General features: G+C 40.7%; 1 long non-coding RNA gene and 1 pseudogene across 2 annotated transcripts in view; both read right to left on the bottom strand.

The window, feature by feature from the left end:
* LOC308506649 overlaps window positions 1-1,884 on the bottom strand; it is a 28,818-nt gene extending 26,934 nt beyond the window's left edge. The window contains exon 1 of the long non-coding RNA XR_013994745.1: window positions 1,740-1,884. This is a non-coding gene — a long non-coding RNA (uncharacterized lncRNA). The remainder of the gene's footprint in view (window positions 1-1,739) is intronic.
* A 7,483-nt stretch (window positions 1,885-9,367) lies between these two features.
* LOC308506956 (small ribosomal subunit protein eS10-like) lies at window positions 9,368-10,108 on the bottom strand (annotated as a pseudogene). The gene is made up of 2 exons: window positions 9,976-10,108; window positions 9,368-9,744 (listed from the first exon to the last, which is right to left on the bottom strand). The product of its transcript is annotated as a small ribosomal subunit protein eS10-like (transcript).
* Between the last annotated feature and the right edge of the window lie 7,094 nt (window positions 10,109-17,202).

Genomic DNA, 17,202 nt, shown 5'->3' with positions numbered 1-17,202 from the left:
AAAGAAAACAAATGAACAAAAAAAAACAAAACAGAAAGAAAGTCATAAGTACAGAGCACACAATGGTTGTGGGTAGTGGGGGGAGCGGGAATAGGGTAAAGAGGTGAAGGTTATATAATAAGTCATGGGGATGTAGTGTACAGCATGGGGAATATACTCAGTAACATCGTAATCACTAAGTACAGTGTCAGATAGGTACTAGATTTATCAGGGTGATCATGTTGTAAGACATATAAATGTCTAATCACTCTGTTGTACATATGAAACTAAAATGATATTACATGTCAACTATAATTTTAAAAATTGTTTATATATTCTCTTCACCAGTAGTTTCAGCTCACAGAGAGACAATTTACCAGCCACTCAGGCCCTAAAGCAGAATCCTCCCCAATATAATTAGATACCTGATCAACTGAGGCTGTGCTCTGCAGAAACAAAGATCTTGAGGACATTTCAAGAGGGCTTTATGAAGTCAGAAAATGCAGGCTTACCCCTGCTTACAAATTGAACCTTTCCAATGTAACCAAACACTTCCATAGATGATGTCTATTCCATGCAATGCATTTTTTGCAAGCATTATGCAATATTTAGTCCTCCTCAAAAGAAGTAAATTTAGTCAAGGTTAACCCTTACCCCTCCACACTGAGCTTGGTGGCCTGCCCCTCCAGTCCATGTGTCTCTATCCTCTTGGGTCTCTGCTTCTCTGTCCTCAACTCCCTTTTAGATCTTGCCTCTGCTCCTTTCAACAGGAGTGACTATACCCATATTCCTTCCTGTCATCACCGGCCTAACACCTTCCTATTCTTCTGCTTAGATGCCTCCCCCGTGAGAGCCTTCTCTGACCCACCCCAATCTGCAGTTGTCTTCTCTCCCCCTTGCTTGTAAGACTTGGCACTATGCTCCTCCAAAGCCACAGTTTCCTTAGCTCCCTGCTCAAGCTCTTCATAGCACTTATCGCGTTGAATAGCAGGAGTCTGCCTGCCTGTCCCCTTAGTACCCTGCCTGGCACTATGTGGGCTGTGCCCAAAGTGTGTGAGGGATGCTGAGAAATGGAGTTGTGAGGGCCGTGCCCGACAGCTGCTGCTGTGGGCTGCTGAGACATGAGGCTGCTGTTGGCTACGGGTTGTAACCTGAAAATGTCCAGCTGTGTACAACAGTGAGAAACCCTGACTATGTCCAGAAAGCCTGTAAATAAAACATGTCTGCTCTGCCTCTGGCTCCACGCATTTTCTTCCAGCTACCAGAGTCACAGACACCTTATCCCTGGGACACCACCCACTCAGAAATCGACATGACAGTAACTCTCTCACACTCAGGTCTCAGAATCCTCACCCCCCCCACACCTCTCTCTCTCTCTCTATATATATATATATATATGTGTGTGTGTGTATATATATATATATATATGCTAACATCTCTACATCTGGCTTTATATCTATATCTAGATTGAGATGTAGATCTACACACACACACACACACACACACACACACACAATTTACTGTGTCCTAAGCACAGGCCGTAGAGCTTAAAATAGTCACTTCTTCAGGAAAACCTTCCCTGATCACCCACTCAGACCAGGTCAAATCATGTCTTCTAAGCCCAATGGCATGATGAATTTCTCCACTGTAAGCTGCTCATGGTATAATTAGAAATACAAACCCCACAAAGGTAGGGGTTCACATTGCCCTCAGCATCTAGAACAGAGCTTATCACTTAGTAGGTGTTTAATAATACTTGCCTGTGTGTTTCTTTGGTTCACATCTGTCTTCCAAGCTAGAAGATAAATTCCATAAGCATCAGCATGGTGTTTCTGTTCATTATTTGTTCCTCACCCTTAGTACTGTGCCTGGCAGTGCCATAGCTCACCTAGCCCCACATAGCCGGCCTCGTAAAATGGTCGGACCCCTTTTATAGCATACAGAGACAAAAGTGGCGCATAGCCAAGGTGCTTACGTAAGCATATATAAACAACATCTTCAGGATGGGCGGCACTTGCACAACATTTTATCACATGTGCCTGGCGGGTCACCGGGTCAGGGTCACCAGATGGCTAGGCAGGGAGCCAGGCTGACTCTACTTTCCCTACAATTACCTAGGCAAACAGGAAGGAGAATTCCTGACAGTGTGAACATATGCAAAGGCTCTGAGGCAGATGGGATTGTAGTGTAGTTGAGGACCTGGATGGAACGTAGAACACAAGATATGGAGGGAGATGAGGCTGGAGAGACAGGAAGTCAGTAATTGTTGGATGACCAATGAATGAGCAGCATACACTCACCAAGAAAGAGGGAGGTGTGGCCTTAGGTGTGGCCCGGCCATACCAGTCACAGGTAGTCCCTTCTTCAGGCAGGTGTGCATCTCCTTGCTCTTGGCATTTGCTTCCCCTAACAGTCAGCTGATTAGTTGCTGATTTATTCCCCTTGGTTCATGGACACGGCCTCCTGGGGCCTGGCTCCACTCTGACATTCCTTTGGTACTTCCTATGTACACAGGTCTCTCCTCACACCCATGTGTTGGGCTGACTCCTGAATCCCTTGTCACAAAATCTGCAATGCTGCGAGATATCACAGAGCCAGGACCTGTTATAAAAGTACTGTGAAAAACACATGCAGGTGGCTTAAGCCACACTCTCATGCAGAAAAAAATTTGGTCTGAATCACTTTCTAATTTTGTGTTTAACAATCTTTCTCCCACATTATGCAAAGCTGAAGAATACTTCAGAATGATAACATAAATTTTCTAGGAAGGAGCTAATGTAATGCTTCTAAAACATATCTTGAGCTTATTTGAACAAATCAGGGAGCTACTTTAGCTTATTTCTCTTTCTACATGTTTGTTTTACAGATCAAATAATGTCTAGATGCTAGAATAGGCTCTAAGTACTTCTTTGCTTTTTTCTTTTTTCCTTTTTTTTATTTTACTTTTTTATTTTTTTATTATTAAATTTATTGGGGTGACAATTGTTAGTAAATTTACATAGATTTCAGGTGTACAATTCTGTATTACATCATCTGTAAATCCCATTATGTGTTCACCACCCAGAGTCAGTTCTCCTTCCATCACCATATATTTGATCCCCTTTACCCTCATCACTCACCCCCGACCCCCTCACCCTCTAGTAACCACTAAATTATTGTCTGTGTCTATGAGTTTTTCTTTCTCATTTGTTTGTCTTGTTCCTTTGTTTTTTTTAGTTTATATACCACATATCAGTGAAATCATAGGGTTCTCTGCTTTTTCTGTCTGACTTATTTCACTTAGCATTATACTCTCAAGATCCATCCATATTGTCACAAATGCTCCTATATCATCTTTCCTTAATGCCGAATAGTATTCCATTGTGTATATATACCACAACTTCTTTATCCATTCATCTATCGAAGGACATTTTGGTTGTTTCCATGTCTTGGCCACCGTAAACAAAGCTGCAATGAACATTGGAGTACACGTGTCTCTATAGAGAAATGCTTTCAGATTTTTTGGGTAGATACCCAAGAGAGCGATTGCTGGGTCATATGGTAATTCTATTCATAATTTCTTGAGGAATCTCCACACTGCCTTCCATAATGGCTGCACCAGTCTGCATTCCCACCAACAGTGTATGAGAGTTCCTTTTTCTCCACAGCCTCTCCAACACTTGTTACTATTTGTCTTGTTGATGAAAGCCAATCTGACTGAGGTGAGGTGATATTTCATTGTGGTTTTCATTTGCATTTCTCTGATGATTAGAGATGTTGAACATTTTTTCATATGTCTATTTGCCATTTGTATATCCTCTTTGGAGAAATGTCTCTTCAGGTCCTCTGTCCATTTTTCAATTGGGTTGTTTGTTTTTTTGTTGTTGAGTTTCATGAGTTCCTTGTATATTTTGGATATTAGCCCCTTATCAGATGCACTGTTTGCAAAAATCTTCTCCCATTCAGTTGGTTGCCTCATTATTTTGTCAATAGTTGATTTTGCTGTGCAGAAGCTTTTCAGTTTCATATAATCCCATTCGTTTATTTTAGTTTTTACTTCCATTGCCTTTGGAGTCAAATTCATAAAATGCTCTTTGAACCCAAGGTCCATAAGTTTAGTACCTAGCTTTTTTCTTTTTTGTTACAGGGTCTACTGGTGAGTGGAACGATCACTAGGTCCCCAGCAAGTGACACGTAGTCCTCATTCATGAAGCTCAAGATGAGAGCAGAAAAGAGGAAAGACAACAAGAGCATCCCCAAAACAAAAAGCAAGAGACCAACATGGATTAGAAGTTATATGAGGTCTGACAATTAAGTTAACAAGCTTATTGCAATGATGTTGCTAACCTGTTTTGATATCAGAGGGATTATTCATTATGAATGTGTACCAACTGGACAAACAGTTAACCAAGTTTACTATTTGGAAGTGTTGAAAAGGTTGCATGAAAAAGTTAGACGACCTCAACTTTTCGCCACCAATTCATGGCTCTTGCATCACAACAATGCACCAGTTCACACGGCACTGTCTGTGAGGGATTTTTTAGCCAGTGAATAAATAACTGTATTGGAACACTCGCCATACTCCACTGATCTAGCCTGCAATGAATTCTTTCTTTACATGAAGATACAGGAAATATTGAAAGGAAGACATTTTGATGGCATTCAGGACATCAAGTGTAATACGACGACAGCTTTGTTGGCCATTTCCAGAAATAGAGTTCCAAAATTGCTTTGAAGGGTGGACTAGGCACTGGTATCAGTGCATAGCTTCCCAAGGGGAGTACTTCAAAGGTAACTGCAGCGATATTCAGCAATGAGGTATCACTTTTTTGTATCTCTTACATCAAAAGAGCACAGCAAACAGAAGGAAACGGGGCAGCAAGAAATGTGCCTAGTTCACAGTCCTTTGGGCACCAGTGGGCTTACTCCTGCCACAGATGGCCCAACCCTGAGGAACATTGATCAAGTAAAGGTTGGACAAAGGAGAGATGACTCCAATTTAGGCTGAGTTTGAAACCAGAGACAGGAAAATAATGGATATTGGAAATCAAGGAAAGAGGACACTGAATGAAGATAAGAGAGAGTGTGACTTTCCCAAGTTGGAGACATTTCTAAGCAATTGACCACCCATGGATTTCCTATGAGGTAACCTGGATCTTCAAGAAGATAGTTTGTAATCAGAGACCAGGCTAAATTGACACCACTAAACAGATTTGTGTCTTCATTTTCTTTTTAAATGTATTTTTCTGTTATAAAAAGTGGCACAAACAGATGAAAGGCATAGACACAAATAATGTAAGCCCATCCGTCACCCAGAGAGCACATTAAGAGATTTTCTGGGTCTTTTCTGAAAGTCTTTGTTTCATCTGTGCATATATAAGCACCCTCAAATCCCTCCCACCAAAAAATTTGGAAATCATTTGGCACATTCTATGTTGTAACCTTCTTTTTTTACATAAAAACATATAATGATATTGTTCCATATCATTTCATATCACTTTTAATGACTAAATAGCATTTAGTGACACAGTTATATGGATTGGGAGTATTTAATTCCCTATGGGTTAGATATTTGTCGTTTTGCATTTTTTAAATCATTATAAACAATGTTACCATGAAGTCTTTGCTAATAAAACTCAGAGCATAGCCATGATGATTGTCTTAGGATAAATTCCTACAAGTAGAACTGCTAGAATGAAGGGCATGCATGTTTTTAAAGAATTTGGACAGGACTCCAAATCCCTTTATAAAGATTGTGCTAATTTACACTCTTGCTTCCTGCTGGTGGTGTATACACATTCTCATTTTTTTCATATTCTCAGTAAAGTGTATCTTACAGGACGTTAATTCAGGAGAACACTGGCCATGATAATTAGGCAGATATGAAGGGAAGTATACATCAAAACTTTACCATCCTAGTTTTTTTCCATATTCATCCCTTCTCATACCCCTCTAGACTCTCTTGTTTTCTCCTTCCTACTCGGGTACCCATTTCTCTCTTGCAGTAGTCTTAGCTAGTTTGAGAATAAGAACATGTCTGATTCAATGTATATTCTTCTGTACCCCTTAGGGCCTAGCATAGAACTTTGTTTGTGATAAATTTGTTAAATATTTGCTAAGTAAAGTAAGTTAACTAAATTCAAATGTATAGTTTAGATAAAAACAACTCAAGAGACAGAAAGTGACACAGTGTAGAAAAACAGCATTTTATAAATTATGAAAATTATTGTTTTATTTTGAAATCCAAAAGCTGTTTAGCAAGAACAATTGCCCTCGGATTCCTAACAAAATCCTTGCCAATGTTGCCCATAATCAGCATACTCATTTAGTTATTCATTCACTTATTCAGACTCTTGCTAAAGGCCTGTTGAGCACACTGTAGCCGCTGCAGTTAGGGACTTTACAATGGAGTTGGAGAGCTGAAACATACACAGTCATGCACTCATGATGTGCCAGGCCTCATGGAGACAGAAATAAATGATGCCTAGTCCATGACCTCTAGCAGTTTATGATCCTGTAGAGAAGAGAGACTGTAGACAATTTCACCCTTGTGTAATTACTACTATGCATATCATAGCACTGTGCCTGCAGAAGGCACCATGGTGTGGTAGGAAAAGAATAGACATCAGAATCATGCAGACATTCTTTGAATTTATGATTTTCTGCTTTCAGCTCTGTGACCCTGGGTAAGCCATGTCAAGCTTCAGTTTCCCTATACCAGGCATACTGCACACATTGAATGAAATAATGTGTGTGGAGTGCCTTCAAAACCTGTAGATGGTAAATGGTTGCTGTTAAAAGGACAGGTTCAGGGAAAGGTTCACAGAGGATGTGGTACAGGGACTGAACCACAGAAGAAAGTGTGACATCATTGGACACAAAACATGAAAAAGGACATTCCAAGCAAAGGGAACAGCATGTACAAAGTGGAGGCATGAAAAACACTTGATCTGTTTGTAAAATTATGATTGCTCAGTGATGTTATACCATAAAATAAGGGACAAGGAAGGACAGGAAATGAGCAGGAGACAGGCAAAGGACAGGTCATCAGAGAGATCCATATGTCATAGGGCACAGTATGGATATTATCTTCTATAGATGTGCTGTCCAATACAGTAACCACTAGCGGCATGTGGCTATTTAAATCTAAATTAATGAAAATAAAACAAAATTTTAAATTCAGTTTTTCAGTCACATGGGCCACATTTCAATCACCACATTTCATTGACCAGTCTCAATAGTCATATAAGTCTAGTGGCTACCATATTGACCAGTCCAGATAGAGAACATTTCTGTCATCATAGAACGTTCTATTGGACAGCACTTCTCTAGGACCCTTCTACTCAAAGTGGTCAGCAGACAAGAAGCATTGGCCTCACCTGGGAGCTTGTTACACAGGCAGAGTCCAGGCTCCATCCCAGACTGAATTAGAATCTGCATTTAACAAGATCCACCCAACTCCCCTTTCTCATCCCCAGTGATTCATGTGCACATAGAAGTTTGAGACATACCACTCTCTAGAATGGGGAGCCATTAAATATTTTAAGCAGAAGCAGCATGGTCAAACACACTTTTCTTCTTTATTCTTTCTGTTCAACATCTCCCAATTCTCCATCCCACCCCCAGTAACCTCCTTTCTACTCTCTACCTCTATGAGTAGATATAATAGAATTGTTTTTCTGTGCCTGTCTAACTTCACTTAGCATAACATCCCCCAGGCTCATCCATGCTGGCACAAATTATAGATATATTTTCTTTATCCATTCACCCATCAAGGTTCACATGGATTATTTCCATATCCTGGCTCTTGTGAATAATGCTGCAATGAACATGGGAACGCAGATATCTCTTGAAGATACTGATTTCATTTCCTTTGGATAAATACCCAGAAATGAGATTGCTGGATCATATAGTATTTCTATTTTTAATTTTTTGAAGAGCTTCCATATTGTTCTCCAAAGTGGGTGCACCAATTTGCATTCCCACCAAGAGTGCATAAGAAAATTTCCATTTCTCTACGTCCTCACTAACACTTATCATTCTAACAGGAATGAGGTGGTATCTTATTGTACTTTAGATTTGCATTTCCCTGATGATTAGTGATGCTGGGCATCTTTTCATGTTTCTCTTGGCCATTTGTATGTCTTCTTTGGAGAAATGTCTATTCAGGTCTTTTGTCTATTTTTAAATTGGGTTATTAGGTTTTGTGAAATTGAGTTGAATTCCTTATGTATTTTCAATATTAACCTTTTATCAGATGTATGGTTTGCAAATATTTTCTCTTATTCCACTGGTTTTCTCTTCACTCAGTTGATTGTTTCCTTTGTTATGCAGAAGTGTTTTAGTTTGATGCAATCCCATTTGTCTATTTTTGCTTTCGTTCTCTTTTTTTGGGGGGTCATATCTGAAAAATCATTGCCAAGACCAGTGTCAAGAAGACTTTCCCTATGTTTCCCTCTAGGAGTTTGATGGTTTCAGGTCTTACATTTAAGTTTTTAATCCATTTTGAGTTGACTTTTGTATATGGAATGAGAAAGGTCCAATTTCATTCTTCTGCATATAGATATCCAATTTTCCCAGGACCATTTATTGAAGAGACTATCCTTTCCCTATTGTGTGTTTTCAGCACGCTTACTGAAGTTCATTTGAGGACATATACAGGGTTTATTTCTGGATTACTCATTCTATTACATTGGTTTCTATGTCTATTTTTATGCCAGTAACCGCACCATTTTGATTACTATAGATTTCTAATATAATTTGAAATCAGCAAGTGTTATGCCTCCATCTTTGTTCCTCTTTCTCAAAATTGCTTTGCTTATTTGGGGTTCTTTGTGATTCCCTATAAATTTTAGGATTGTTTTTCTCTATTTCTGTGAAATATGCCACTGGAATTTTGACAGGGATTGCACTGAATCTATAGATCACTTTGGGTAGTATGGACATTTTAACAATATTATACAGAATGAATGTCCATTTATTTGTGTCTTCTTCAATTTCATTCATCAGTGTTTTCAAACCCACATTTTAGAAGTGTATTCTAGTGGTAGGATAAATAAAAGAAGGGCAAGACTAGGGGAAGAAAGACCAGTTAGAAGACACTAGCAGCAAGGCTGCTGTTGCTGCTTTTTTATTTTCCTCTCTCCAAGTTTATTCAACACCACACAATCTCTCCCAGTTTGCTGAGATTATTTTCTCTCCACAAGTTTATTCAACACCTAATAATTGCTCCAACTTTACTGAGGTGGTTGACCATGTCCCCGACTACCCCCCCAACCAATCCAGTCTTGATCTGTTTATTTTCTGACCTTTAAAACATTCCTGTTCAAGCTACATTATGCAAAAACAGGGGCACACAAGATTATTTTCTTGCCACAAGCTAATTCAACACCAAATAATCGATCCCACTTTACTGAGGTAGTTGACCATGTCCACAACCAAATTCCCTTCTAAACTGAAATTCGGTTGCTGACCGAGGTGCGGCTTTGGCTTTCTTGTCAGCACCAGGAAGCACAGTACTCTGTCTGTAGATGGGTCTGTAAGCTTCCCTTCGAGTCAGTTTTGCAGTCACTCGCCCTCCAGATCTTTGGGCCTTGACCAGCAGTCTCAGGCCCACTGCAGTGCAAAGTTGCTGGCACTATCTGGGGATGGGGGTGGGGCAGGTGGAGATAATCACGGAGATACTGGATACCCTCGTTGGTAAGGTACCAGTAGAAATGTTTCCAGGCAAACTGCTCCTTCACATAGCCTTGTGATTTGAGAGACTGCATGGCTTTCATAATACAAAGTTACCGTGTTTCCCTGAAAATGAGACCTAACTGGGAAATAAGCCCTAGCATGATTATTCAGGATGCTTGTAATATAAAATAAGCCCTACGATATTTCCCTGAAAATAAGACTGGGTCTTATATTAATTTTTGCTCCAAAAGACGCATTAGGGCTTATTTTTATATTATGAGCATTCTGAAAAATTATGCTACTGCTTATTCTCTGGTTAGGTCTTATTTTGGGGGAAACATGGTGGGCACATTCTTGTCTGCCAGCTCAGGGTGTTTAGGCATAGGCCAAGAACATCCTTCTTGGCCACCATCATTCCCTCCTTAAAAAGGAGTTCATAAATGGCAATCCAGTTCTTCTTGGGCATCAACATTGTTATGGCTTTTTCCTGTTGCTGCTACTTTTAAGTAAATTAGAAAAGGCACTTCTTTATAGAAGCCACCCAAACAGATTTGGTGAGCAGAGTGCAGGCCGGATTAAGGCCAGCTTCAGCCCATGCACCCTCATGCAATGAACACCATTCATGAGCTTATGAGGAAATGTGGTGGCAATTGTTCAGGTGAGTGATGAGAAAATCCTGGACTACACAGCTTGAGGATGTTGATTAACAACAAGGTACAACTCTATGGGGTGTTGCTTTGGAAAATGCCATGTTCTGTAGGAGGACAGGACAGCAAAAGAGAGTAAGGATCTGTACTGCAAGGGCCAAAAAGGAGGGCTTGCCTCTTCACATCATGTGCTAATGGGCAGCCCTGCTCTGCAGTGTCCCTCTTTCATTTCACATCAGGAAAGTGATTAAACTAATTGCCTTAAATCAGTGCTGTATTTCATGTGTATAATACCCATAATTTGGGGTTTGAATACAATTGTAGTAAGTTATACTGTGTGGGGGACCCTGCTCACTGCGCCATTTGTCATGCGAGGTGACATGCAGGGTCTCTGCTCCCACTCCCCACATAAAAATGCAGGATATGGCTAGGCCGAAAAGGAACACCCATGGAGCCATAGATAGGGGAGTCATATCATTATCGTCTCACTGGCGGCACTCTAGTCTCACTGGAGGCTGGATCCACACAACCTGCAACCTGCTGTCCACTTCTCTGCCTGCAAACCGACCGACTGAACAACAAACGCAGCCACAGCAGTTATATCAGTGGCTAATTGGCTATGTGGTTACAGCTGACGGCCATCTACTACGCGAGCCAGCACCTTCCCACGTGAGGCCAAGAGCCTGGAAACTGCTCTCTGGGACTCTGTCCCCACATACTGATTATAGGAAAACTTCATTAAACTAATATAGGTTTATTCAAAAGCATATGGTTTTAAGCAATCAGTACTCCCTAGTTGAGATGGTGCCTCCCTGTTTTATAATAAAAGATATTGGATATTTCAAAACTCTGTTAATTGGAAGTCCATTTTTTTCTAAAATACTGGGAGTTTTAAGACAATCTTAATCATTTGGAGAATGGTCATCCTCTAAATCATGAGACACAATAAAAAACACAAACAAAAAAACCCCAGAAGCAACCTTAAGTGGAAAGAGCCTTTAACATTGAGTTTTTCTCTATTCTGAATTGTAGTAACAGAGCCAGGAGAGCAGTTTCCAGGCTCTGGGCCTCATGTGGAAAGGTGCTGGCTCAGTTATTAGATGGCCATTGGCTGTAATCAGATGGCCATCAGCTGTGACTAGTTGGCCATCAGCTGTTACCGGTTAGCCATTAGCCACTAATATAACTGCTGAGGCTTCGCTAGAGGGTTGGTTGGCTGGCAGAGAAGCAGACGGGGGATTGCGGCTAGCAAATGTGGTTAGAAAACAGATTGTGGCAGGCAAGTGCCATTAGCAGGAGGATTACATTGCAATCGTGTAGATCCTACTGCCTGTGTCTCACCTGGCCGCCAGGGAGACTGGGGTGCAGGAAGACCCCTTGTTGGGGTACTGGCGATGTTTGCTTTTGTGTCTCGACTAGCCGCCATCAAGAATATGCTGGTATGACTCCCCTATCTATGGCTTCGTTGTTGTTTCTTTTTGGCCTCACCATATTCTGCGGTTCTTGTGTGGAGAGCGGGAGCTGAGACCCTGAATGACATGAATAGTTCTGGATTTCTCAGACAAGACAAAGTTTAATTTTTGCACTTCTAATTGCCTTAGATAACATGAATTGGGACAGAGAAAATGTCTACTATTTGCTGCACAAAGTCATACACACAAACACAAATACGCATACATATCCTGTATTCCTCAGGTTTCCCACTGGGATCTCATTGGCATTCAAGGATTGTTTAATAAAAGGATCATTTACAGCTGTGTAGGTAGGGCTAAAGGAAATGAAGAATTGTGATAGTACTCTGGGTGTAGCAACAGCTAGAAGCTGTTACTACCGTCAGCCAGAAAGGGAAAGAGGAGAGACCCTTCCTAAAACTCTGAGAGGATAGCTGCAAGAAAAAGCTTCCCATTAGGGGCTTTGGCCTTTGGTAGATAGATGCAACCAACTTACAATGACCTGGCAGGATAGGAGTTGAGGGAATAGTTATCCCAACTTCATGCACCTTTCTCCCTCTCTTCTTCTGGAAACTGCCATTGCCAAAATCTAACAGGAAGCCAAATGTTAAGAGAGTCTGTGGCTGTAGTCCCTTCAGGGGAGACTGCCCAAACTCAAAGCAAGATGGAGAGAGTGAAGAGTGAATAGACAATATCCAGCACTCACTCCACAAACACATACACACTTACACACAAACACATATCTTACATTTTCATAACCCCTTATAGTGAGCAAGCACTTTCAAATATTTTTCAAATATACATCTGACTCATAGCAGGTACTCCATATATAGTTATTGAATAAATCAATGAAACATATTATTTGCAACTGAACTAATGTTTTCCTTATTCCCAATAACAAGGTTTCTTTATACATTTATTTTTTATTATGGAAAAATACATATCACATATAATTTATCATTTTTGTCATTTTAAAGTGTACAATTCAGTGGCATTAAGCACATTTATGATGTGCAACCACCATTATTTTCTAGTTCCAGAACTTCTTCATTATCCCAAATGGAAACCCCATACTACAGATTTACTTTTAAAGTGACAGAACTGTTTTGTGTTCAAAGATTTGTGAAAGGTCAGACAATAATTTAGTGGTTACCAGAGGGTAAGGGGGTGGGGGGTGGGTGATGAGGGTAAAGGGGATCAAATATATGGTGATGGAAGGAGAACTGACTCTGGGTGGTGAACACACAATGGGATTTATAGACGATGTAATACAGAATTGTACACCTGAAATCTATGTAAATTTACTAACAATTGTCACCCCAATAAAATTAAAAAAAAAAAAAAAGATTTGTGAAAGGCAAACCGTATAAAGATCTATTAAATGGTGAGACAATTTTCATAATAGTCAAGGATAAAAAAAATTTTAAATATGATTCTATCTATAGAACAGTGAAATACACAGAGTAGTTACATAGCCTTAATACACACAGAGTAGTGAATTCAAATATAGGCCCCAGCTATTTGAGGAAGTAACTTCCTATTGACTACCTTGATTTATCATATTGGCCAGAAAGTCAATCAATTTTTCACTTCAGTTTGACTATAGAGATGCTAATGGCTTAATAGCACATCCTTTTCCCTTCTTCATTGATGAAATAGCCATTTTCAATTCCTGAGCTGTGCCAATGAAGCCATAATAAATTCCCAAAGAATTTTTGGCAGATGTCATAGTTTTAGTTGGCCTGTGAATGGTAGGTGGGAGTCTAGTACTGGTTCTGCTGTTCACTAGCTGCTTGGATGCAGGCCACCAGTTTGTCTTCCTTCAACTACAAAAGGATGGTGCTGGACTTTGATCCCTAAAGTCCCTGGCAGCGCTAATGTCCTGTGACTCTAAGCTTTGCTCGCAAACCTCCGAAGCTTTCACTGGAAAATGCTCTCTGTCTAAGCACATCAAATATCTAAACATGCACTATTTACCTTTATGATGAAATGGCCAGTGTGAAATATGACACTTTCAACAAGTCATGAATGTGAAAGCCAACATTCTATGCATGTAAAGCCAGCGGAGAGAGGTTTAGTACTTGGAGAAACAAGTAAGCCACATTCACTGACTAACAGTTTTGAATGGGTATTTTAATGATATGGAGAAGCTAGTTCTGACCTTTTATCAGCAGCAGTTTTTCCCTGTAGTGCTGGCAAACTGATCCATCCCCACCTGGTCTCCTTGGTAACCAAGGGCCTAGGTTTGTGAGATGTTTGCAGGACTTCTGGCCAGGATTAAAGTACAGACTAATGCTATCAGCGATCAAGCCCATAGCCTTGGCCTTTGAAGACCCCATGCTAATTGGAGAATTGGCTGGCAGCCACAGGAAGGGATGTGGAATACCTAGCACTGCTGGTTGAGAAGGTAGGTCCTGGAACCAGACTGTCTGGAACTAAAAACCAACCTGTTTCTTGCTAATGGTAGAAGCTTGGGTAAGTTGTAATTTGCCTCTCTGGGCCTCAATTTCCTCATTTGTAAAACAAGTTTACTAAAAGTATTAGGTTCGTGCAAAATTAATTGCGGTTTAAAAGGTTAAAAATAGTTGCAAAAACTGCAATTACTTTTGCACCAACCTAATACCCTCCTTGTTCAGTTGTTGACAGGATTGAATGCACTAAAATATTAAAAATACCTAGAGCTATATGCTACAGCAAGGGTTCAATGTGATGATTATGTAACAGCAAAAACAAAAATGGAGATTTTTCAAGAAGACCATATGCAGCATTGTTTCAGGGAGATCCACAGCAAAGATGGTGGGAAAACACAGCTGAAAAAGCCTCTGTTGTTCTTATCACAAGTGTGCAAGGTTAGACAAGCAGAGCAGGGATTTGAACAGCACCAAAACATTGTTAGGTTTACCAAGGTTACCATCGATGCCTTTGGCATCAGACAGATTTTAGCTGGGACCCTAGCTCTGCAGATTACTAGCTGTGTGAACTCCAGTAACTCAATCTGTCTGAACCTTACTCTCCTCAAATGTAAAATGAGGTAGCAGAACTGACCTCAGAGGATTGTATAATGCATGAAAAGTGCTCAGCACACTGCTTAGAACATAGCAAGTGGCCAATAAATATTAATGACTATTATTACTAGGTCCAATCAGGCCCCATTTGGCCCCAGTTTTTCCCCATATCCCTAAGTTTACTCACTTATTCAATTCATCTATCAAACATTTACCAGAACTGGCTTTGTGTCTGTTACCAAACTGGACACCAGGAATTCAAAAATAATTATGAGATGAGGTTCATGCTCCTAAATATCTCATAGTCTAATATGGAAATGAATCACAGATACATCAACTGACAGGAGAGCTGCCTCAGAGTACATCATGCACAGGTGTGAGCTTATAGAGAGGGCAGCAGCAGGGCAGTGAGGTTGGTCAGGACGAAGGGAGGCTTCTTGGAGATGGTCTTGATGGCTGAGAGAGGCAGAGCAGTGTAGTGGTGAGAGGCACAGCAGTAGTCTCAGACACCTATATTCATGTTCCCAGATATGCTGCCATGAGTTCATGTGACCTTGGTTAAGTCATTTCATCCCTTCTTGTCTCAGTTTCCTCAGCTGTAAAATGGTAAAATGATAATACTTACAGAATTAAATGAGTTGAAAACCTGTGAAGCACTGAGTAGCACCTGACTTGTAGTAAAAGTTATTGCTATTGCAAGAGTAAGAGAAAGGGGAAATTTTTCAGGCAAAAAAGATATCAAGAGCTTTGCTTTTTGTTTGGTTTCATTTTTAAATTAGATGTTGCCCATGTAATGCTACCACAGTGTCGCTTGAAGACTTGGATGATAGATCCTCTTAGTTTATGCACAAGAAGAACATAACCTTTCTCATGGCTTGTCAGAAACACGTGTGTCTCAAAGACTGGCATAAACATTGATTTGCCTTCCCTTTGGACCACTTTTAGCAAGTTCTGGTTCATTATTATATGAAAGCCCCTTCTCCTTGGTCACCTACCCTCCCACCATCTCTACTTTGATCTCCCCAAAGTCCAAGATTCATTCTGTCACTGCCTCTGGACTGGAGCTAGTGAATGTCATCTATCAGGGCTCCCTACAGTTCCTTGAGTGAGGTCCTGTTTGCCTTTGTTTTTAAATTTTTCAGGTAGGTCATCACCATATAAGCCAGTATCTTTCATGCTAAAACCAGTCACCTCACATAGAATAATTTGTATTTTATACTAAAGATCCTCTCTCCATTAAAGTAGAACAGGGAGGGATGGTGCAGTGGACACAGTGTTGAACCTACAGAAAATATATTAACAGATTTCCCACTGAATTCCCTGCACTCAAGTCTAAGAACACTTTTTGGCTTTTCAAACACCAAGCAGAACCCTCTAAGGTTGAATTTAGGAGGGCTAAAGGTTTCAGAGAGGTTGATTCGCACTGCTGAAGAGCAGCTGGATGGAGGTCTCACCCTCTGCCCCCTCTAGGATTCTGATTCCAGCAGCATCCAAAGTCCCATCAGCTCAAGGACTCAGTGAGTAGCCTGGCTCAGTGGGTCACCACAGCGCTCATCACTGAATGCACTTGGCTTCACTGGCCATATGGATGTGCGAGGAAGAGCTCTTGTGTAATTCGATGGTTTGGAAGTGACGAAGGTTTTCTTCACATTCTGTGCTGCTGGCTGGCTTCTGTTTGGGAAGAGCAGATGCTGCTAGGGTTTACCACATCTTTGACACTGATAAAGGAGCCTTATGAACTGATCCTTTTCATCATTCAAGCCGGAATATCTTAACTTGTAAGGCAGATGGGTAAACGCCAGTGGTTTAGGAGCAATTAACAATCAGCAAGCAACATTTCTTGAACAACTAATATAAACACTACAATGGCTTGGTCTAGTAGGTAAGAAAGATAAGGAAAATGGCAGTTACAGTAAAGTGGGAAAAGACCAAAATGTGTGGGAGGCCCTGGGAGCTAAGGGAGCAAGAAATGGCTTCCAAAAACAGGCTCAAGTTGAGTCACAAAAAGAATATCATTATAGAGCACCTGATAAGTCCAGGTCCTGTCCTGGATATTTTACTTAGTTTTTTCAATTAATTCTCTCACCAGAATCACACAGCTAGTAAGTAGCAGAGCTAGGGTTTGAATCTTGGACAGTTTGAACCCAAATCCGTTCCATTCCATCTGATGGCCAAGGAATTAGGAAGGCCCTGGGCTGGTGGGTGGGGGATGAGATCTCAGGCCAAGGGAAATGCCTTCCCAGTGATGGGAAACCAACTGTGGACTTGAAGTCAGACAGAAAGAGCAGATGTAGCAATCTCTTTTAGGTCTGAGGCAGGCATATGGCACTGTTTGTTGCCATGCTCTAAAGTAACCTTAGAATCCTTCCCAATTCAGCACTCCAGAATCACCATAGATCAGATTGGATTTATTTGCCACATACAATAACATATCTGGAAGAGTCACAGGTCTTCTGAAAGAAC

Source organism: Rhinolophus hipposideros, assembly GCF_964194185.1.
Source record: "Rhinolophus hipposideros genome assembly, chromosome: 13".
Taxonomy (NCBI): domain Eukaryota; kingdom Metazoa; phylum Chordata; class Mammalia; order Chiroptera; family Rhinolophidae; genus Rhinolophus; species Rhinolophus hipposideros.
This window is presented reverse-complemented; position numbering and strand designations above follow the sequence as displayed.